Raw genomic sequence first — 22,222 nt, 5'->3', positions numbered from 1 at the left:
TATTATTCATGAAAGCCCTTTATTATTTATATCATTCACTGAGTATCCAATATCACCCTCTCTCTATATATATGTAGGTGATGAGCAAGAAGGCGATGACGCCTAGATGTGATTCGCGAGCTTGTTTGGATTTTTGTTATGTCGGCTTGACTTGTAATTATGTCGGCAATCTTGAAAATCATGCTTCTCGACTTATAATTATTGTATTTTGCACACGTCGGCTTGAGAAGCCTTTTGATCAAGATGTGTATTTTGTATGTATGTTATGTCGACAGTGGGGATGTCGGCAATCTGGAAAACTATGTTCCTTGACCTGCAGTTCAGGCATTTCGTTTATGTCGGCTTGTGAATCCCTTTTGTTAAAATGTAGTAAGTATTTTTGTACCTTACTTTAATTGTATTCAAGTTGTAAGGTTATGTAAAGATGTATGCCATCCCATTTGACTTATGCACTGCTCTTATGGACCATTTGTATTGTAAATCATTGTTTCCGTACTTGTTAGCCCCATATGTAATACTCTGATTGTGTGTGAATCTTGAAACATGGCCTTCGGTAGTGGCAGATTACTGGCCATCACGACACCATCCTACTAGGGGCGGGTTGGGGTCGTGACACTAATTAAATTATATACAACTCTAAACTCCCTATAATCAAGTAAAAGTGCATAAAGAAATGTTGGAAAAATCCCTACCTCAAGCTTGAAGAGGAAACAAGCAAAAACTCCAATTTTTGACTTTGTTGGATTTCGATCTCCACCGGTCAAATCGTTGCTCTCACCAAGCTCCTCACTTTGATCTTAAAAACTATGGTCTAAAACCTAATAGATTTTGGTGGATCAAAGAGGTCTTGTGATAAACCTAAAAGAAATTTGAGAGAGCGAGAGAGAGAGAGAGAGAGAGAGAGAGAGAGAGAGAGAGAGAATGCTGCTCAAGAACCAAAAGAAGAAGAAAAATGAATGAAGTGAAATGAGGAGAGGGATAGGAAATGGAGTAGCCCCACGTGGGCTGCTCTTCTATCATCATTATTATACTTTATTTTATTATATTAAAACATCTATGAATCTATATATATATATATATATATCAATTAAAAGTATATTTTAACATCATTAATGATGAAAAGATATAATATTTTCTCACCACAAAATATATTTCGTTTAATGGTATACATCATAAAATCAACTATCAAATATTTATTATAATCCTATATAATAAATAATAAAACTCCTAAGGTGGTTATTACCAATCACATTTTAAAATGATTAAACAGTTAAACGTGAGTCATTAAATAAACCAATTTAAATTAAATCTAAGTCATGGGTCTCACCCATAAGTCAAGTATGTTCCAATTATATACCAAAACAAACCCAATAAATTTATCTCAAATCATGGTCTGAACACCCAAAACTCAATTTTAAATTCTGCTATAAATTAAATTGAACACCAATCAGTCCGTGAATTTTCATAAAATAAATACTCATCATTAAATTCTGAAATGTTTACCTAACGTGCTAGACTCATATGGGAACAACATATAAAAATTTCATAATTTTCAGAGATCAGGAACTATTTTTAAAAAATACAAAACCGAACTATTTTCGCACAGAATTTACACGGCAATCAAATTCGAAAATTTGGTCAATTAAATTATGCGCTGGCTATTTTTTTTAAAAAAAAAAAATTGGGTCATTACAACTTACCCTCCTTAAAGAAATTTCGTCCTTGAAATTAAACTCAAGTAATGTAATACATTCTACAGTCATCCACAAACTCACTCAAGTACTTACTAATGCATCAATAAAATTTCTTTGACTACTACATGAGCCACAACAAGTCACACTGGTAACAAACCAAATTATGACATTTGCACAACAATTGATTATAAAACCCCTACTAGTATAAACCATTAAGTGATTCTTCTATCCACTTCGATAACCCACATCAACAAAATAGGATCTAATCCCTTAAGCATAACAAAATTTTGGCAAAATGACTTCCTAGAATACCAAGACACCATACCTTATTGGTGATAACCCAACTTCAACGAACTATCTCAATCGCCTAATGCACAATGCATCGCAAGGCCAAAATAACTATCACTACTCTGAGACCTTAACAAAACGAAATAATAACTTTTCAAAAGCACTATCCACCAACTCAAATAGTGACCGTCAACTATCACAAAACAGACAATACCTTACCAACACTATTATACATCACACTATTATTACGATAACCCAAGATATCAAACCCAAATTGGACAACTCTTATTATACCAACTCACTTATCGACAAGTATTAATACCACTATTGAGGCTAATTAACATAATATTTTATCTCTCACCCTAGAAGCATCCCAAACCAATCACAATGAGACACCTGTAAAGATTAACACTGAAACGACTCTAAAATTCCTGAATTGTTGATAAATTGATTAACCTCAAATTACAATAAAATCTCTCCAAAGGAAATTCCATGTGCATCCCTTGCCAAAAGAAATAATTCTACACTTCTGATTCAGAATTCTAATTAAAATAATCTTTTTAGTACTTCAATCCAATCACTACGAAATTTGCTCCACACTTGAAAAATAAACAATTTAACTCAAGAAATAATCCACCACAGCTTACTACGGTACAAAGAAAATAAAATTGAATTCTCATAACTGCTCACGTGACAAATAACAACACCAATTACCATATTAAACCACCACAAAAAGCCTACACAAGTCAAGACAAAAGGTTACACCAACAAATACTAGTTTTAGTTACTTTGAAATCTTCTATGAAGTCTCTAGCCAACTCACCTCCACCTAAACTTTAAAAGATACAACCACAAGTTAGAAAGCCTCTCATTCACTCTAAGAAATTTTTTATGTCAACAATAGTCATTCCATAACAATTTCTAAGGCTAACAAAGTAACGAAAGCACTTCATACCAATTTATTACTCAACGAGGGGTCTGCCGAATAACTTCTTCTAAAGTAACATCACCACAAAACACGATGAAACAAAATTAAAATAAGGAATCATCCTCTATTACGCAAAACTAAATACATTTTAATTAAGAAAACACTTACCACTTGATGTCAAATGCACTTAAATTGAACTCAATGGTAATATTAGATCAACATACCAACAACACGAATTCTCACCACTTATAGCAAAACGAATGATCAATATAAGGGATTCACAACTCTTACACCAAGGATACAAAACAATCTTATAGCTAAAAGACAATGGATACAAAATAATCTCCATTTCCATTACATGAACCACGCCATCACGATACACACTAAATTTAACCCAAAACACTCTCATATACCTTCCATCTTCATAATTTCTAACTCATACATAAAAGTAACTATAAAAGTTAACATCAATCACTCTCGATGGGTCAAGCATAAATTCCCATGGAAATACTCAAATTACGACCATACTAATTATCCTAAAGCACCTAATTTAGAATTATAATATCCTCACAAATAATCGTAAAAATTTTTTCTCTAAAAACATTGGTTGCTAACACAACTCCACAACATCCATCACATCATGTCCTTCAACACTCATTTATTGAGACAATGGACTCCACCAATCTCGAAGGCACTCGGAACTCGCCTACATGTTCTAAAATGTCGACTCACGAGTCAATGTTGTTACTACTAATAATCCCATCAAATGGCGTAACCCAAATCAAATTTAATCCCATTCCAATCTGTCTCAAAATTATTTATCTCATTTACCCTCTTAGGATTTGCAGCAAAATTATGAATAAAACAAACTCTCTAAGAAACACATCTCTTACTACACGATATAATTTCTATCATGCTAAGACTACGTTTATTCCCAAACACATACAAAATAATTGGCCTAGGGCCCATCACTAACCTCACAAGTAGTCCATCAAGCAAGTGAAACAATCCAACTATAACTAACTTCGTCTATCCCAAGAAAATTTAGAACTAGTTTTACATGTTCTAATGTCAACAATCTAAAACATATTATCTTGTATTACTTTAATCATTATTAAAGTCATAACCAAACCAAACTATTAGAATAAGGCTAATCTCTAACTCACTCCACTTCTAAGATTATTTTTTTTCATCTAGTCCATTTCTACAAACTTGATATAAAATTGAAAAATAATTAACTTCTCATAACAACAAACCAGTTGCTAAACAACACAAACTCTACTATTTTAAGGTCACATTTACACCCACAATCATACAAATCGGTTAACCTACGCTTTAATACTAATTCCACAACATCTTGACCAATCATCCTAGCCATATTACTCTAGCTTACACCTTCTTCCTGGGGAAAAGGTATCCTCCTACATGAGAACATCCCGAGCTCCCTGAGTGCCTCTATTACGGCCTCTCCCGCTTTATGACATCTTATATAAGAGACGGGATTAAGCTCAGAAGTAAGTACTCCACACTAGTTCTAACATGCTGCAAACGGATTAAACATAAACCTACACATGTATCTACATCACATAAGGCAAACCATATAAGCACATAGAGCATATACGAGTTACCCCTCCAAGATATTGACTCGTTCCACAAACATTCAAAGACTTCCAAATAGAAATAGCATTGATCAAGTGCTTTTCTAAAAGGACCTCAAAGAATTTCATGGACGCAAATCACATCTAAGAAGTTTAACACTATACCTACATAGCCACATAAACATGTTATCACATAGCACATAAGATATGCAACATCTCTCACTAGCGAAATGAACCCACTGTGGTAAAAACCACTTTCGACGAGCCCCAAGTATTCAAACCTGGTAGCTCTGATACCAAATTGTAACGCCCCGAAAATTGGGCAGGGTATATCTATTTATGCTACAAAACCCACCTGATAGACAAACACATATATATAGCTAACTATTCCATACATCCATTTCCATTAAATCCCAAATGCCAAATACATGTTGTTCACATCTCAATGCCTCAGTTCTAACCCCAAGCATACATTTTACAACAAGTATGAAATGAAAGCCAAACAGATAACAAGTGCCCTACAGGCTTACAAATTTATCCAAGAACATTCTTAGTTACACAAAATGAAGTTTCAACTCGACGCAAATATAGCCCTAGGCTTAAGTTCAACAAATAACAATAAAAGAAAAATGAAGCCTCAGCTCCAAGTCCACCCAAGTCAATGCCTTGGCGGAGGCATAGCACCTGTACCTGAAATGGTTTCCTTTATAGGGTGAGCCACAGCCCAGTAGAGATATACTACACAACATATGAACCATGACAAGACTAAAAAGGAGTATGCTCATGCCATGCCCATGATAAAAAAAATTATCTCTTTTTTTTTTTTTTTTATAAAGCATGCAATACTAAGATGCAACAACAAATATAACATCATTTCCATTTTAAACCATATATGTTACATGAATACAGGCTCTGTAAATCTCTAGGTGAGTGTCTGCAAGTAGGCCCTAATGCACTACCACTGTCATTTTTACCAGTAAACTGGAAGGCTGGACACCTAATTGCGCGGTTCTACACCCCTTACCCAGATTTCACCAAGTATTCATCTTTTCGCAAACAGATACATTTCCAAACATTTCTAAAAAACAGATACATTTTCAGTGAAATGAATGTAATGCAATGTCCAATGCAACAAATGAGGAATGTGTTTCAATTTCCCTAAGTCTCATGCATTTCTAAAACAATCATGGCTATCCTCCACCGATAGCCCAAAATAGATATTTCTAAATAGATATTTAAACAATTAAATTCCAAAAATTTTGATAAATACAATCTGTTCCACATCTCATCAAATATGAACAACTACACTAGTTTTCATATCACAATCACGTCCAGTAACCTCTCAAGGTTCATTTCTAACCGTGTCGGTTTTATTCCAATAGATACATTAAGCAAAATAATACCGTTAATGTCCAAGAAAACATCATTTTCCTTCCAAACTCATTCTCCAAGCATTCTTCAATCATGACATCCTATTTTGATCGGAAGCCCCAAAAGTTAAGCGTAATTCCTTTGTTTTCTTTAAAAATGCTCTTTTGGTTACAGACTAATAAAAATTTCAAAACCAATCGAATCGAAGTCCCTTTTTGTTCAAATTTAAAACATAACTCTTTCATAACCTTACAAACATAATCCAATTTTACATTTTCGCAATTTGGGCATCAACTTTTTATTTTTTCTCAAAATTTCTCTTTTAAGCAAATAAATCACAAATTTTTCAAAAATTCTAATTAAATTATATACAACTCTAAGCTCTCTATAATCAAGTAAAACTGCATAAAGAAGTGTAGGAAAAATTCCTACCTCAAGCTAGAAGAGGAAACAAGCAAAAATTCCAATTTTTGACTTTGTTGGATTTCGATCTCCACCGGTCAAAACGTTGCTCTCACCAAGCTCTTCACTTTGATCTTAAGAACTATGGTCTAAAACCTAATAGATTTTGGTGGATCAAAGAGGTCTGGTGATAAACCTAAAAGAAATTTGAGAGAGCAAGAGAGAGAGAGAGAGAGAGAGAGAGAGAGAGAGAGAATGCTGCTCAAGAACCAAAAGAAGAAGAAAAATGAATGAAGTGAAATGAGGAGAGGGATGGGAAATGGAGTAGCCCCACGTGGGCTGCTCTTCTATCATCATTATTATACTTTATTTTATTATATTAAAATATCTATGAATCTACATATGTGTGTATATATATATCAATTAAAAGTATATTTTAACATCATTAATGATGAAAAGATATAATATTTTCTCGCCACAAAATATATTTCGTTTAATGGTACACACCATAAAATCAACTATCAAATATTTATTATAATCCTATATAATAAATAATAACAACTCTTATGGTGGTTATTACCAATCACATTTTAAAAGGATCAAACAGTTAAACGTGAGTCATTAAATAAACCAATTTAAATTAAATCTAAGTCATGGGTCTCACCCATAAGTCAAATATGGTCCAATTATATACCAAAACAGACACAACAAATTTATCTCAAATCATGGTCCGATCACCCAAAACTCAATTTTAAATTCTACTATAAATTAAACTGAACACCAATCAGTTCGTGAATTTTTATAAAATAAATACTCATCATTAAATTCTAAAATTTTTACCCAACGTGCTAGACTCATATGGGAACAACATATAAAAATTTCATAATTTTCTGAGAACGGGAACTATTCTTTAAAAATACAAAACCGAAATATTTTCGCACAAAATTTACACGGTAATCAAATTCAAAAATTTGCTCAATTAAATTATGCGCTGGCTATTTAAAAAAAATAAAATTGGGTCGTTACAGCTATAATCTGTTAAGCTATAATCTATAATCACTTTCCCGCAGTTCTACCAAACAGGCCCATTTTGTCATCCCCTTTCCAGCAGCCTGCTTCTAGATCATCAAGCATTGGCCATCAACAGAAGAATGCATAATCAAATTTATTTTTATGTATCTCACTCTAGTCCCCTGAATTGTAGGCGGGAACTGGAATAGCAGAACTTATAGCTCTTGAGATGTCAAAATTGGTAATTATTTACTCCCATGTGGACTTTGTCTTCAGGTTATTTCTTAAAGAATGTCTAGAGCAACCCTTCATGTGGTTGCTTGGTGATTCTCTTCTTTTGTTCGTCTATTATAGACCAATAGACCAAACCTCCTTCGGAAGAGACACATAAGATCTGGGTTGTGGACTCAAAGATAGTGAAAAGTCTAGTGAAGGTTGCCTGCTAAATGATGGATATTTAGTCGATCACGACTGTTAATATTTTTATTTTGTTTCCATTTTTACCCTTTGCAGCACTTGTGTCTTGCATTAATCGAAAAGCATGTGATTTCTCTTGCAGGGATTAATCATTAGTTCTCGTAAGAATTCCCATCAACACTTCAAGAAACCTTGGGCTTTCGAACATGAACCGATCGAGGATCTTTTAGATGCTATCAAGGTTTGATGCATTCCCATTATGTCTATATTTTATTATAAGAAGGTAGTTTTCAGAGATTGTTGGTATCTATTTCATTTTCAAATGTCATCAGGTATCAAGCCGACGGTTCTAGTTGGTTCATCTAGAGTGTAAAGAACATTCACAAAAGAGGTGATTAAGGCCATGACCTCCTTCAATGAGGTACTCTCTCTCTCTACAAAATTTTACAATAGGATTGTCATGACCCCAAACCGCCCCTAGTAGGATGGTGCCGTGATGGCCAGTAATCCGAGATTACCAAAGGCCTCTTACAAAGATTCACACACAACAGAGTATACATAGGGGGCTTACAAATGCAGAAGTAATAAATTAAAATACAAGTGGTCCATAAGAGCCGTGCATAGATCAAATGAAATGGCATACATCTTAACATGGGTTACAACTTGGATACAAATAAAGTAAAGTACATGTTACATCTTGATCAAAAGGCTTCTCAAGCCGACGTATGCAAAATACAAGTATTACAAGTTGAGAAGCATAATCTTCAAGATTGCCGACATGAATACAAGTCAAACCGACATAACAAGAATTCAAAACAAGCTTGCGAAACACATCTAGGCGTCACCACCTTCTTGCTCATCACCTACATATATATATATATATAGAGGGTGAGCTTGGGTACTCAGTGAATGATATAAATAATAAAGGGTTTGCATGAATAATAGCCGAAAACTTTTCAAAAACAATACATATCAAACTTTACATAACAAGGGATGAACCACGTTCATCTAACAAATCTTCAAAGCTTCAAGGGATGCTTACTAGCATCAACATATTGCAAATGATGACATTTCGGACAACAAACCCACGCGGTAAACAGTCAGTGGCAAAACAAGACAAGACAAGGGAGATATCTCAAACGATGGTGCAGTTGCATTATAATCCCCTGACACTAAGGACTTTCCAAAGCAAGATGTGCAGTTGCATTATAGTCCCCTGGCACTAAGGACTTTTCTAAGACAAGATGTGCAGTTGCATTATAGTCCCCTGGCACTAAGGACTTTTCCAAGAATGTCATCAAAACAAATGCATTTATTCGATACACAAAAATAGAGATATTCATTCATGCTTGAACAAATACTTTTATCAAAACAAGGCAAAGCAAAGCTTTATCAAAACTTTATAACATAGCTTTATTAAAAATACCACTCACATAGTTCTTCAAACGTCGGGGTCAAGGCAAAAATCCAAGTCCTACAAACACATGGCAAAGTCTATTGAACGCACTTTTAAACAAGCTTCACATGCAAACAGATGAATCTCGGCATTCTTCAAAACTAAGTTAAATCAAAACAAAACACTGTTTTTTATCTCGGGAAAGCATGCTGGGCACCAACCAGGTCTTGGCCGAGGTCCCACACCTTCTCGCCAAGGTGTGGTCCCGACGGCCACATTCAAAAGTGAAGTCGGGAAAATCTGGGTTTCCCTTTGAGGAACATGAAGAACATGAAGACAGAGAAGATGAAGAACATGCATGCTTAAATCATAACTTGTTATTACAAAGTCTGAGATTTCGTGCTATGAGTTTGAAAACATGGACCTGGGTACCCATACTTGAAGATCTCATGAAAACAAACACAAAAACATGGTTCTTGATGCAAACTTTCGGATCAAAACAAGACTTTTCTTCAAGAACACATGAACACTATCTTCTCTTACTAAAACCAACTTTAAATCAATGCACGGCATGCAGAATAGGTTTGATCATGCAATGCAGCTGGACGATCAATAAGAACAACAAGAGTAGATTAAGATTCTAACCTCAAAACTTGAATCTAACGGTTCAAACTCCCACGGTCAAGTTTGGAGGTCCACTCTCTCACTCAAAAGCTTCTCCTTCTTCTTCCTAGAGTCTCTCTCTCTAAAAGACAAGATTTGATACAAAATGATATGTTTCTCAACAGCTCACTGACTTGACCCTCTGCTGGGACACATGGCATCGGCTGATTGGTTCTTTCCAAAAAGTGACTGACTGACAAGACAAGACTATGACAAAGTGTGTTCAATAAGCTAGACGGCAAGAGAACTCTGACGAATGATGATCTCGGCTAAGGGCAAAGCTTCGGCAAGTAGGGTGACAACGACATCGGCTTGGAAGGATAACACTTGACTAAGCTGTGCCACACCTTGGCCTAGATATGCCACACCTCGGTCTAGGTCATACCATTCCAAGAACAAAATCACTAAGTGCAAGGATCAAGGATCTAGAACGCCTAGATGATAACATCTCGGCCTAGATGATGCACATCTCGGCCTAGATGATGACATCTCAGCCAATATGCCTAGGTGATGGTGGAGGTCAACCAAAGTGGTTCCAAGATAGTTCTAAGTGTAAAAAGGTTCAAAGGTGACTAGGCTTAAGGTGACCCCGGCAACACACCAGGCAAGAACAAAGCATGCAAGCAACACTCAAGCAAAACAAGACATGATTTGCAAATGCAACATAACAAAACAAGATAATACATAAATGTATGCAAGTATGACTAAGTTGAAGTGAGGGTTGTTACAAGGACTCTAAATGAATGGCATGCAGAAACCTCTCATTATGGCTCTCTCCAACCCAACCCCGCAATTTGAGTGCACAGCTGAAGAAGCTTACACCTGGAGACAAGTAAAAATAAATTATGCATTTTTTCTTATCCTATAATTTGATGCTTTAATGCAAGGTAATATCTGATTGGATTTAAATACAAAACTAATAAATTTCTCTATTCTTAAAAAAAGGGATGGGCAATTTTAGCTAGTGGAAGTCCATTTGACCCTATGGAATACAATGGCACAGTCTATGTACCTGGCCAGGTTCTATTACTTTAAACTTCCAGTTTTTTGGTGTCATATCCTTAATGCATCTGAGATGGATACTAAAAACTGATTTTGTTGGCCTTTTTTTTTTTTTTTTCTTTTTTTGTGATCCATCAGGCAAATAATGCATATATTTTCCCTGGATTTGGTTTCAGTTTGGTCATCTCTGTCGCAATTCGTGTACACAATGAAATGTTTTTGGCAGCTTGTAAGTACACTACGTATAACATAATTAGATATATCATAAGTTGAATACAATTTACTTGCTAATTGAAGAGAAAGGAATTATTTCCTGTATTTTATTTCATTTTACTTTGTTTTATTTTATTTTTTTTTCCATTTCCTCTGGTCACATATCTATATAGGGCATAAATAATAAATAAACTCTTAGAAAAAGTTCTGAGATATTTACTCAGATTCCAATAGAATGTAAACTAAATGACACCTTGTGTTTGTTTTATTCCCTTGATATGTGATCTAGTTTTGTAACGGCGATTTGGCTCAATGGTAAGGCTTGCCATTAGCATCCCTAGTAGCACAGGTTTGAGTCATAGACATAGTCTCTTCAAAAATAAAAATAAAAATAAAAATACTATGTACATTTTGTCCTCTCTAGATCCCGTTTTAGCAGAAGCTTCATACACTAGGCTGCCCATAATCATGTGCGAAATGGAAAACTTTTGGCAAAACCTATTGAATTGAAGTTACTTCTATGCAAACGGGCATGACAAATAGATAGAATGGTTCACCTTTGTATCTAAATCATCTACTCTTCTTTGTAACAACAAAGGCTTTGGCTGGGCAAGTAACAAAAGAGAACTTCGATAAGGGTTTGATCTATCCACCATTCTCTAATATCAGAAAGATCTCGGCCCACAATTGTTGCTGATGTAGCTGCTGAAGAATATGAACTTGGTGAGTTAGTGAGTGTACCTTTGGTTGCTTCCTGTGTCTTACCACCGTTGTGATTGCCCCTTGAAACATGTATAACTTTCACAATGTTTCGTAGGCGTGGCAATTCATCTCCCTTAGCCTGAGTCTCTAGTGATGTACGCTGAAAGCTACATGCATATATACTCCCAATTACAGAAGCTTCCGATGAATTGTTGAACTGTGAGAGGAAACTATGGCTAGTAGTAATGTAGTGTGTTTCTTCAGTGTCTGTTATATATTCTTGTTTGGTGTCTCTTTTTTTCCGTGTACCTTCTAGTCATGGTGTTTCGAAACTTTTGTGGTGTTGTAAGCTTTAGAGAAATTCAGACCACGAAAGTCAGGTTAGTTTTAGCTGAAAACATTGTCTACTTCATCCGCTACTCACTACCAGTTTAGTAGTCTCTGTGAAGTTACAAGAGCTGTGGAAATATGGAGAAATTCGGACTGACGTGTGAAGCGTCTGATGTGGTTGTACTTATAGAATCAACCACTTGCCTTAGTTGAGGATTTGGTATTTCGAGCTTGTCATTCTCGAGATGTATTACTAACATTTCATGCTGAACTGTACTGTAATTATGTGATAGAGAGAGTTTGAAACATAAGGATACAAGAGCGTGGGACAAAAATTTCGGCCCAACTTCCTTACTTCTATGTGTAATTGTAATAGAATACCTGTGTTTTGTAATAAATCAATCCCTGTGGTCTTTGGCACGAAAGCTGACTAACATCTTCACCATTGATCTATTTCTGTCAGTTGTTAGTTCCTAGTAGCCCTAAAGATAAATGGTATCTTCACCATTGATCTGTTTCTCTCAGTTTTTTGTTCCCTAGTGGCTAGTGTTGAAAATGAGCTGAGTCGAGTCAAACTTGTTTGTTTATTTAGCTTAAAAAAGAAAAGTTTGAATTTGGCTCAAAATTCAACAATGAATAAAATTTTTGACTTAAATTTTCTCCAATATTCAACTAAGAGAACCCTGTTTCTATACAAACCGTGGCAAGAAGGAGCTAACCTCTGTGTACTACACTATGAAGCGAAAATCCAAGCAATATTGACATCTGAGTTTGGTGTATCATTTTTCATATGACTCTAGAACAGCTTGAGTATCCTTGTACCGCTGGAGCATGTAAGTTTCACATTTGATTAGAGGAAACCTGGTTGTAAAGCACCAGTAAAAATAGCGAAGCTTCATAAAAACAAAGATGTTCAGCATATTTTTAAAGAATTTTTGTTAGGGCACAAAGGTTGTCGATTAATTAGACAACAGCTTAGCTATTGTTGGATATCCCAACTTCCATAAGTTTTTGTAAGGAAAAATTCACTTTATTCCCATATAGTTTGAGGTCGAAGCACTTTACCATTTGTGATTTAAATATAGGCACATTGTCCCATTGTGATTTTGGACTAAATAGCAACCTAACATCTGTTAATGTTAATTGTCAAAAGACTATTTTACTGTTGCATGAAAAATAATAATAATAATAATAATAATAATTTGCTTTATCTCTGCTATTATAAACTTAATTTTAACTTAATCATATATTTTATTAATTAAACCATCTATTAACTTTCAATTACTATTTATTTATACACACACACACACCTATATATATTCCTAATTATGTAAACTACTGAAACTGTTAATTGTACACAAATCTATATGCCTAATTATTTAACCTAACTTAACTCCTAATTATACACACATGTACTTATATATATGGAGGGAGATAAAGCTATGGAGATGGATGGAGAGGGGAGAGGGGAGTGCCGGGGAAGGGCTAAAAAGGGAAAATGGGTTGGGGACAAGGACTGTGTAGGTAAGAGGGAACGGCAGCACTGGTGGCCAGGAAGGCAAGATGGGGCGGGTGCATGGAGAGGGGAGATGGGGTGGTTGGAGGTGGTGGGAAGGAGGGAGAGTGTGGTTGGTTAGGGTTAGGGTTTGTAAGGATTTGGTTGCTAGTGTAATAAATTTGGAACTAATTGAATAAGATGAGGGCAAAAATGTCATTTTCATTTTTATTTTTTTCAATAACAAATGCTCACTCTCCAAAGGCGTGTGCATCACAAATTTTGTCAGATTTTTTTTTTTTTTTTTTTTGGGAACAAATCAAATTATGTTAGTTTGAACAAAAAGGGTAACAATGGTAATTTAGTCCAAAACCATAAGGGGGCATAATCCAAATCAGTGCGTGCATTACAAATTTTGTTATTTTGAATAGAAAAAGTAATGATTGATATGCCTATATTTGAATCACGGAAGATTAAAGTGCTCCGGACTCAAACCACAAGGGAGTAAAATGAATTTTGCCTTTTTCCTTAATACCATTTTGCCTCTAAGTCAAATTACAAAAAAAGAACAAAACCCAACTCCGGACAGACCCTCCTGCCACATTCAGCCCTTCCCCACCCTCCAGTGCCACGCCCAACATATGTTACATGGATTCAGGTACGAGTGTCGGGTATGGGTGCGTACTTAGAGAAAATGATTTTTGTCATTCTTTGTTTTACGCTCATGATGAACATCACATGGACTTTGAAATGCAAATCAAGACTTCAAGCATACTGTCATCACTCATAGAGCACAGGCAGCTCATAAATCATACATGCCGATTCAAACTAGATCTCAATCTCTTTCTTGAACTCCCTCAATTCACACAAACGAAGCCAGTTGTGAGACTTAGAAAATCCTCTCACATGGATTGTTGAAAAGATCCAACGAAGAGATGAGCTTGTAAAGATAAACATGGTTGACGCCACCCAATCAGAATTGCTAGTTGGCGACATTTCGATGACAAAGTTAGAATCCTTAAATTAAAGAGAATAGAAGAAGAATATGTAAAGTGTTTGGGTGTGTCTGTAACAGAAATGAGACATTCGTATTTTTTATTGGATGCTTTCCTTTTATAGAGGTGGCTTGATAGGCTTGTTTACTTGGGCTAGGCCCATTGTTAAGACCTGTTTGAGTTCACCCCAATAAGTTGGGATGCTATGGTATCTTTTGAACTACCACACTGATAATATGCTACACCGTACTATTTACGTGAGTTTGATTTTATATACACAATTAATTAATGATAAATAAAACATAATATATAATTGGTACGAAGAGTGAAATTCATAATTTTTTAATGCAATGAATACATTGGGTTCACTATTTTGAAAAAAATTATATTTTGTTAGAACAATTCTAATAGTACTTTGTTAAAGTTATTTTTTAGTTTGTTACCATGTAAATATATATATATATATATATTAACTATACTATACCAATCATTTCTATGTTATGTGTTTTGAAAATGCATCTAGTGATCATGATTTGCATAAGATTTGATTTTCCTAAATTTAGCTCAAAGTTTGATATATTATTTAAAAAAAGAATTGTGATGCTATAATAAATAATTAAAAAATTGACTGAAGGATTTAACACACTACTAGAGCATTTTCAATCCTTCAACTTTGAAATTTGATCAATTTTTTTTTTTTTAAAAATCATTTTCAATTCTTACATTAAATGTTCATCAAATGAAAGGAGAATTACTTTTTTTTTTATCAAATTGATAATTCATCAATTTAGTTTTGATAAAAAAATTAAGATAAAATAGTGGAGATATTTTTTTTTATTACCATATTTAGCATACAAAAAATTAGAACTGGAAAAGAACTTTTTAAAAAAAACTAATGAAAGAATTAAAATAATTGACCCTCTAGAAAAAGAACTAAAATAATTGATGTCAAAATAATTTTCTTATTCAAACTTAAAAGTAAATAAAACAAAAAAATAAATAAAATTGTTGAAGGTTTGGAAATTGTGCTTACCCCTTGTTGTTTCATTTTTTTTACAAGAAGAGATTTCAGATTGATTGGTTGAAGGATTAGGAAGTTCATGTGTATCTTATATGTAATCTCTTTGTACCCTTATGTTTGTAATTATTTATTTGTAACTCCGTAGCGGGAGCTTGACATGTAATTTTATTATTATTGGTGTACTCATCATGAGAGAGAACACGTACTATTATGTTTCTATTACTCAAGGGTAATAGATATTTTTAATTAAAAAAAATGGATATAAATTTCAGGCTTTTGGTAATGTTTCCGTGTAATTAAAATTGGGGCGTGACATGTCATCCGTCCAAAACTAGGTGGATTGGAAAAGAACAATCCGCAACCGTCCGCTCGTCATCACGCATCCGTCCAAAATGCGGCGGATCGATTTGGTTCGGTCAATTTGGATGGATCGGTATATTCGCTACTCACCCCTACACTCAAGTAGTATAAAATAAATAAGAAAACAAAAAAAAAAAAAAAACAGTTGCCCCATTTATTCCCACGACTCCCAATAGAGAGAGTTACATGTAGACAATGAATACAACACACAGTGTGATAAAGAGAGAGAGAGAGAGAGAGAGAGAGAGAGCGCAAAGCCAGCAAGCGCCACTTCAATTCTCAATTTTCTCACTTTCTCTCCACCGCCTATGTAGCGATCCTGGTTTTGATCCGTCTCTTTGTGGTGCTCTGGACTCGGGTTGGTATGGTTTTGAACGGTGTTACGTATCTTAGGTCCCTGTGTTCCCCTCATTTTTGTTATCGGGTTGTAGTGGTGTGTTTGGAACAGGTAATGTCTCATGTTTGTATTGGGTTGTAGTGTATCTTTCATGTTTTGCCACTTCGCTGACTATGTCGGGGATCGAGCTGCCCAGTTAGCTCACGGGGCTCCAGGGGGCAGTGCTCCCGAAGCAAAAATGCAAAATGCATTTGAAGTTGCTTGTCCACTCGAGCGGCTGTTTATGCGTTCAAGCGGAGAATGTTTGGTTCCAGAAGTTTGATCTGTCTGCAAAAATACTAGGAAAGTGTATTTGTCGTTCGAGCAGGGCTTTCCACGCTCGAGCGAACCATGTTATATCAGTTCATGAATATGATATTTTAGATCACTTTTGTGTATATATATATATATCTCTCTAAAAACATTTGCTCTCTCTTCTCTCTACATTTCTCTACACAAACTAGATAAAAAAACCTTGATTTCTCAAGATCCATTTGAGTTTTGCCATTGTTTCTTCATCAAAGTGGGTTATCATCTCGAGGGCTTCATTGTATGCAGTGAAGATCGAGTTTAGGCATCGTTGATTTTGGGGTTTCATCTCTGTTCTTCTTCAAACTTGAGGTAGGGATTTTCTTTGAGTTATATATATATATTTGCAAGATCTAGATGATTTTCGAAATCATCATTTGATAGCTTTTGAAAATTGATTGTTGATTCAAGAAGTTGAGCGATTTTGAAATTGGGTTTGTCTCTTGTTCTTTTAAAATGATCTTATGAGTTTTGATTTTCGTTGATTGAAGAAAAGATGATTTTGGAAAGTTTTCTTCCAAAGATTTGAGTTGTATAGTTTTGGTGAGAAAACCTAGAAATTGGGGATTTTTAAAAGAGATTGAAAATCCATGAATGATATTGTTATATTTATTTTGTGTGTCAAAATAAATGGATGTTTGGAAAATTTCTTATTTATATTTATATAAATGATGAATTTCATGGAATATGAGAATTGTTGTTCATTTTGGAAATTATTGTTCAAAATGTTGAAATAGTCTTGAAATGACTAATTGTTGAGGATACTTGAGAAGAGAAAATTGTGTTATTCCTTGGATGATGAATTGGAATAAAAGTATTTATATCATCTTGTGAAATTGGCATATCAATTCATTTGATTACATCAAACTTTTAAAGTTGATTTGAAAACTTGCATTGAGAAAAGAATGTTGAGAAACAAGTTTTCATGGAATGGTTTTGGGGTAAATACGTTGGTAAGTCTTGATAGGTGGTGTAGATGATATTGAATAAGTTGGCCTGAGAGTCCGAAGTGAAAGACCGAAAACCCGCGCGGATAGGTGTCGAGCCTTCCGGTTAATACCGGTAAAAATGACAATTTGGTAGTACTTGTATAGTCTACTTGCAGACACCGACCTAGGGATTACCAGAGTCGTATTTACCGCTCTTGAAATGAATTGTTAAGTTTTGAAGAATTGAAATTGCATGACATCATTGAGCATGATGGTTTTCAAAGATGAAGATTTTGATTTTCATTCAAAAGGGCATAGCATGGCATATGCATTTCATCTCTTGAGACTTGTATAATATGTATATACTTTATTAAAGATTTCCTACTGGGCTTTATGCTCACCCTACAGGATTTTTGTGCAGGAAAAGATGTAGTGGTGCTGCCTAACTAAAGGCGAGGAAATGTGTGTTGAGAGTACGAGACTCACATTTTGCTGTGACTCTGTGTGTAAGCCAAGGGCTGTATATGTGTGGGTTTGAATAACCGTTTTGTGTAACCAGGCTCAAGCATTGGAAACTTGTAAACCCTTTGGGGTATTTATATGTTTATTTACTTGTTGTTGGATTAATGTATTATCACATGAAGACTATTTGTATCATGTAATGCAAGTGTAGGGATTTATTTTCAATTTTACTTTAAAGAACCATGGTTATCGTATTATCATTTGGGTTAGAAATTTGGGGCGTTACAACTTGGTATAAGAGCTACCGGGTTTGAATACTTGGAGCTCGTGGGAAGTGATTGTTTAACCACAATGGGTTCATTTAGCATGCTTAGGAAGTGTTATGCATTTTGTGATTATGTGATAACATGCTTATGTGACTAAATGGGTATGGGATTGGACTTTTGGGATGTTGTTTGCGCCTGTTAAATTCCTTGAGGTCTTATTAGAAGGGTACTTGATCAATACTCATTCTACTAAAAATTCTTGGTTTTTTGTGGGACGAATCTCATCATAAGAGTATAATCCGTATGTGTTTACATGACTAAGTGCTTATGTGGAGTGAAATTGAATTGTGCATATGGTAGAGAAATATATGGAATTGTTGTAGTCAAATGTGTGAGTCAAGTTATGAGCACATATGACTTAATGTGTTAAATTATTTCTCTTGTGTCCTTTATTAGGATGTCAGGAAAGGGTCAAGTCCGTGGTGGTAGAGGTGGGAGGCGTGGTAGGGCTCGCCGAGGTGTGCATGAGGTACCGGTCCATAGGGTTCCGGTGCAAGAAGAAGGGTTCGACCAAGCTAATATGGCCAAGCAAGTAGGCCAAGCAAATGTGGCCGAACAAGTAGGGCAGGCGGGAATCCAGGGACAAGCGGGTCAAACCACAATGGGGGCCCTAGCTCGAGAAATGGTAGGGGATTTAAAAGAGTCTATAAACTTGTTGAAGGTGGAGAATCAAGCCCGAGAGAACACCGTGGAGTCACGGACGAGTTTCCTTACTGGAGAGTTCTTGCAGGCCAAACCAGATGAGTTCCATGGTGGTTCCGAGCCCAAGAAAGTAGATGAGTGGCTCGAACAAACTGTCAAGACATTTGAGATGCTTCACATCGAAGATAGTGAACTAAGAGTGACTCTAGCGAGTTAATACCTTAACGGAGATGCGGGTCAATGGTGGAAATATGCCAAGGGTAGAGTGGAGCCGACAAGGGAAGCCTTTGCGGTTGCTTTCCAAGATAAGTACATAGAAGAAATCCGAAATGACAAAACTAACTACACGATGATTTTTTTTTTAAAAAGAAGTATTTATCAAACCGAGTCTATACGAAATTGATTATTATATCTGAAATTTAGTTTGTGTAGAACTTTATAGGTAAATGAAAAATGCATAATTTGTTTCCATATATCATAATAATTATTTTCAAATATTACCTACATAGAAGAAATTTTAAAATGACAAGACTATATACACAATGAAAAATATATGAAAAATAAGTATTTATCAAATAGAATACATATAAAATGAAATATTAAAATTGAAGTTGAGTTGTGGTTGAACTTTGTAGGTAAATGGACAAAGCATGATGATGTGGCATTTTTATTTTTATAAAATTGTAAGTCTTTAGAATGTGCCACCTAAACAAAGCAAAAACACAAATTTTAATAATATTTACAATGACAAACCTGGCTTTTGGGCCCAAATAAGTAACAATTTTTAAATTTTAACCCACCCAACCACTGGGCCTGACGGAAACTATAAAAGACGGAACTTAGTTTTAACTTCGTCTTACTTCATCTCAATTGTTCTTCCCTGAAAACTTTCTTTTTGGTTACATCAGAAAGATTTCTGTCAAAACTTTTGAACTGTGCTGGTCCTGCTAAAAAATTCCCATCTTAAAACCCTAACCCATGGCATTGAAGAAATCGAAGTCCACCAAAGAAGATGAAACCAATGACGACTAACTTCGATTTTCCAAACGCATCAGAGACCTTACGAACTCATTGAAACTTGACTGCATTTTGATGCCAAGCAACAACACTGTGGCCAAAGCAACACTAGGCCCTACCTTCAAACAACACTTCCCCGACGAATTGGCTCCATACTACCCACTTGCCAATGGTGAAACCTTGCTTATCAACCAACCCAGACCGAACTGGACCAATTGGGAGAGTAGCAAAAATCCCCTTCGATCATGGAGGCAACTAGACTCCACTTGGTAGAGCTAGGTCAAACGAATTGGTGGTCATGACTCCAATGTTTGGAAAACATCTTGGCATCAATGAGGTAATCCATCTGTCGACCCTCATTTTCGATATGAATAAATGGTTAATAGCCGTTGCTGCATGCTTCTTGTCCACATCCTGTAATTCCATGCTTTTAAGATTTGGAATGATATCACCAACTGTCCTTGATGTAGCCCACCTCATTGGACTTCCCATTTTAGGGCTAGAAATTAGTGCCTTGCGAGAGCCCATAAAAGTACCCTTCACCCTTGAGACTGACATGAGTTACACTGACTTTACCAAAAAAAATAAAGGCACACAGGGTACTCCTGTCACTGACGAAGAAAGGGCTAACTTGCTCGCCACACTTTACAAAGGCATGTCTTCCCTTGTTGATAAGAAAATGTCTGCCAATTGTGGTTTGCCATTCTGTCTTTTCCAAGCATGGTTGTATGCTTATTTTCTTGAAATACAACCTCCCAAACCAAACACTATGATCCCCAAACATTACGCTTATGTAGAATGTTTAACCTTTGTTGACATGCCCAAAATTAGCTTCTCTGAATGCCTTACTACACTCTTCAACCTTCCATCTGACAGATAACCCCTACTGTTCATGCCATTTCAATCATGTCGATTCTCATCTTCTAGACTACAACATCCCTTCGCGGATCCCTCGAACCTAACAGATGAAGAAACGATTTGTCAAGTTGAAACATGGAAACATATTCTCACCAGCAGACATATCCTAGTGGGATGTTCTATCTCCTTGACCAAAATGTCTAGCTGTAGTATTGAAAACTAGTGCTCTAATCAATGGGCTAAACAATTTGGACTTACTCAAGGCACACCTTACCCTTACTTGCACTCCACCATTGAAGAAGAAATATGGGCAAGGATCAATATCAAAGAATCTTTTGAAGCAAAACTAATCAGAGTGGAGAATGAGAAACTTCTACAAGGCTTTAGCACCTACTACTTCAAGCTTGTTCCTAACCTCACCCAGGGTTTTTAACACTGATGGACCCTTACGACAGCAGTAATTTTCTCCAAGCCTCTTCGAACCTGTCTGAGAGATGTGTTTGTTGACAATCTAGGCTCGGAACCACCCACTTCAAGCCTGGAGACTTCAAGTAAGTTTATTGTAGCTATCAATCCACTTCTACTTTACATATTTTTACATGTCTCTCATGTTTTCTGTTAACTCCTTTGGCTTGTTGCAACCAACCCTGCTCCCATTGAAACTCCAGTAAGAGATCAGAGAAAAGACAAAGCATTGATGGACCATAACACAAATCCTAAAGCCCCTTCCTCTGTACATAAGCTTTTGGGAGACTCAATAACAGCTCTCCACACAGAAGAACAAAGGAAGACAATCACCACCCAATCACCATCTAAAGAGATGAGAACCAGGAAAATAAAATTCAATCCATCTTTAGATTCCAGTGAATGGGATATTCCACTCAGCCAACTAGTTGGTGAAACCACTCAACCTCCTTTAGACCACACACATCAGGTATCTCCCTTATTCTTGTACCTACACTCAATTCAATGATGTCTTAACTCTAATCTCATATATTTTCCTTGCAGAGGAAAAAGAGGAGGCTTCTTATGCCAATTGGTGCTGAAGAAGAAGAAAACCCCATGCCATCTCCCAAAGAAACCACTGAAGCTCCCCCTCATATTATTGGAACTGAGCATAATGTACCAACTCCAAACCAATCCATTTCGCCTATTCACTCTGAACCCCCCTTATGAAGCTTGGTGAGGTAACACTTGGAGCCTTGCCAGTGAAAGTTAGGTGCCCTGGTGAAACTAAACCTATTAGGACTTCAACAGTATTTCGCCCATATCCATCAATATCTGACTCCAGTAGCTTCCCACCATGTAAGAAGAGAGAATTAACAATGAACCATGAAGAAATGGTTAATCATCTCCCCCTAGTCCTCTTACTTCTCCCAAGGACCAAACAAGTGAGCCTCTCCTACCTAAAATTGAA

General features: G+C 35.8%; 2 protein-coding genes and 1 pseudogene across 2 annotated transcripts in view; 2 read left to right on the top strand and 1 right to left on the bottom strand.

Moving 5' to 3' along the window:
- LOC114306887 (azadirone synthase LFS) overlaps positions 1 to 22,222 on the bottom strand; it is a 175,017-nt gene that overhangs the window by 88,384 nt on the left and 64,411 nt on the right. The gene's annotated exons all lie outside the window — the stretch shown is intronic.
- The window catches only part of LOC114258903 (NADP-dependent malic enzyme), an 82,655-nt gene that overhangs the window by 18,475 nt on the left and 41,958 nt on the right, over positions 1 to 22,222 (top strand). The gene's annotated exons all lie outside the window — the stretch shown is intronic.
- Positions 3,580 to 11,893, top strand: LOC114266103 (NADP-dependent malic enzyme-like; annotated as a pseudogene).

The sequence above is a fragment of the Camellia sinensis genome, chromosome 10 (assembly GCF_055761805.1).
Source record: "Camellia sinensis isolate YWXY chromosome 10, ASM5576180v1, whole genome shotgun sequence".
NCBI classification, from domain to species: domain Eukaryota; kingdom Viridiplantae; phylum Streptophyta; class Magnoliopsida; order Ericales; family Theaceae; genus Camellia; species Camellia sinensis.
Note: the sequence above shows the minus strand (reverse complement) of the source record. Positions and strands in the feature narration are given on the sequence as shown.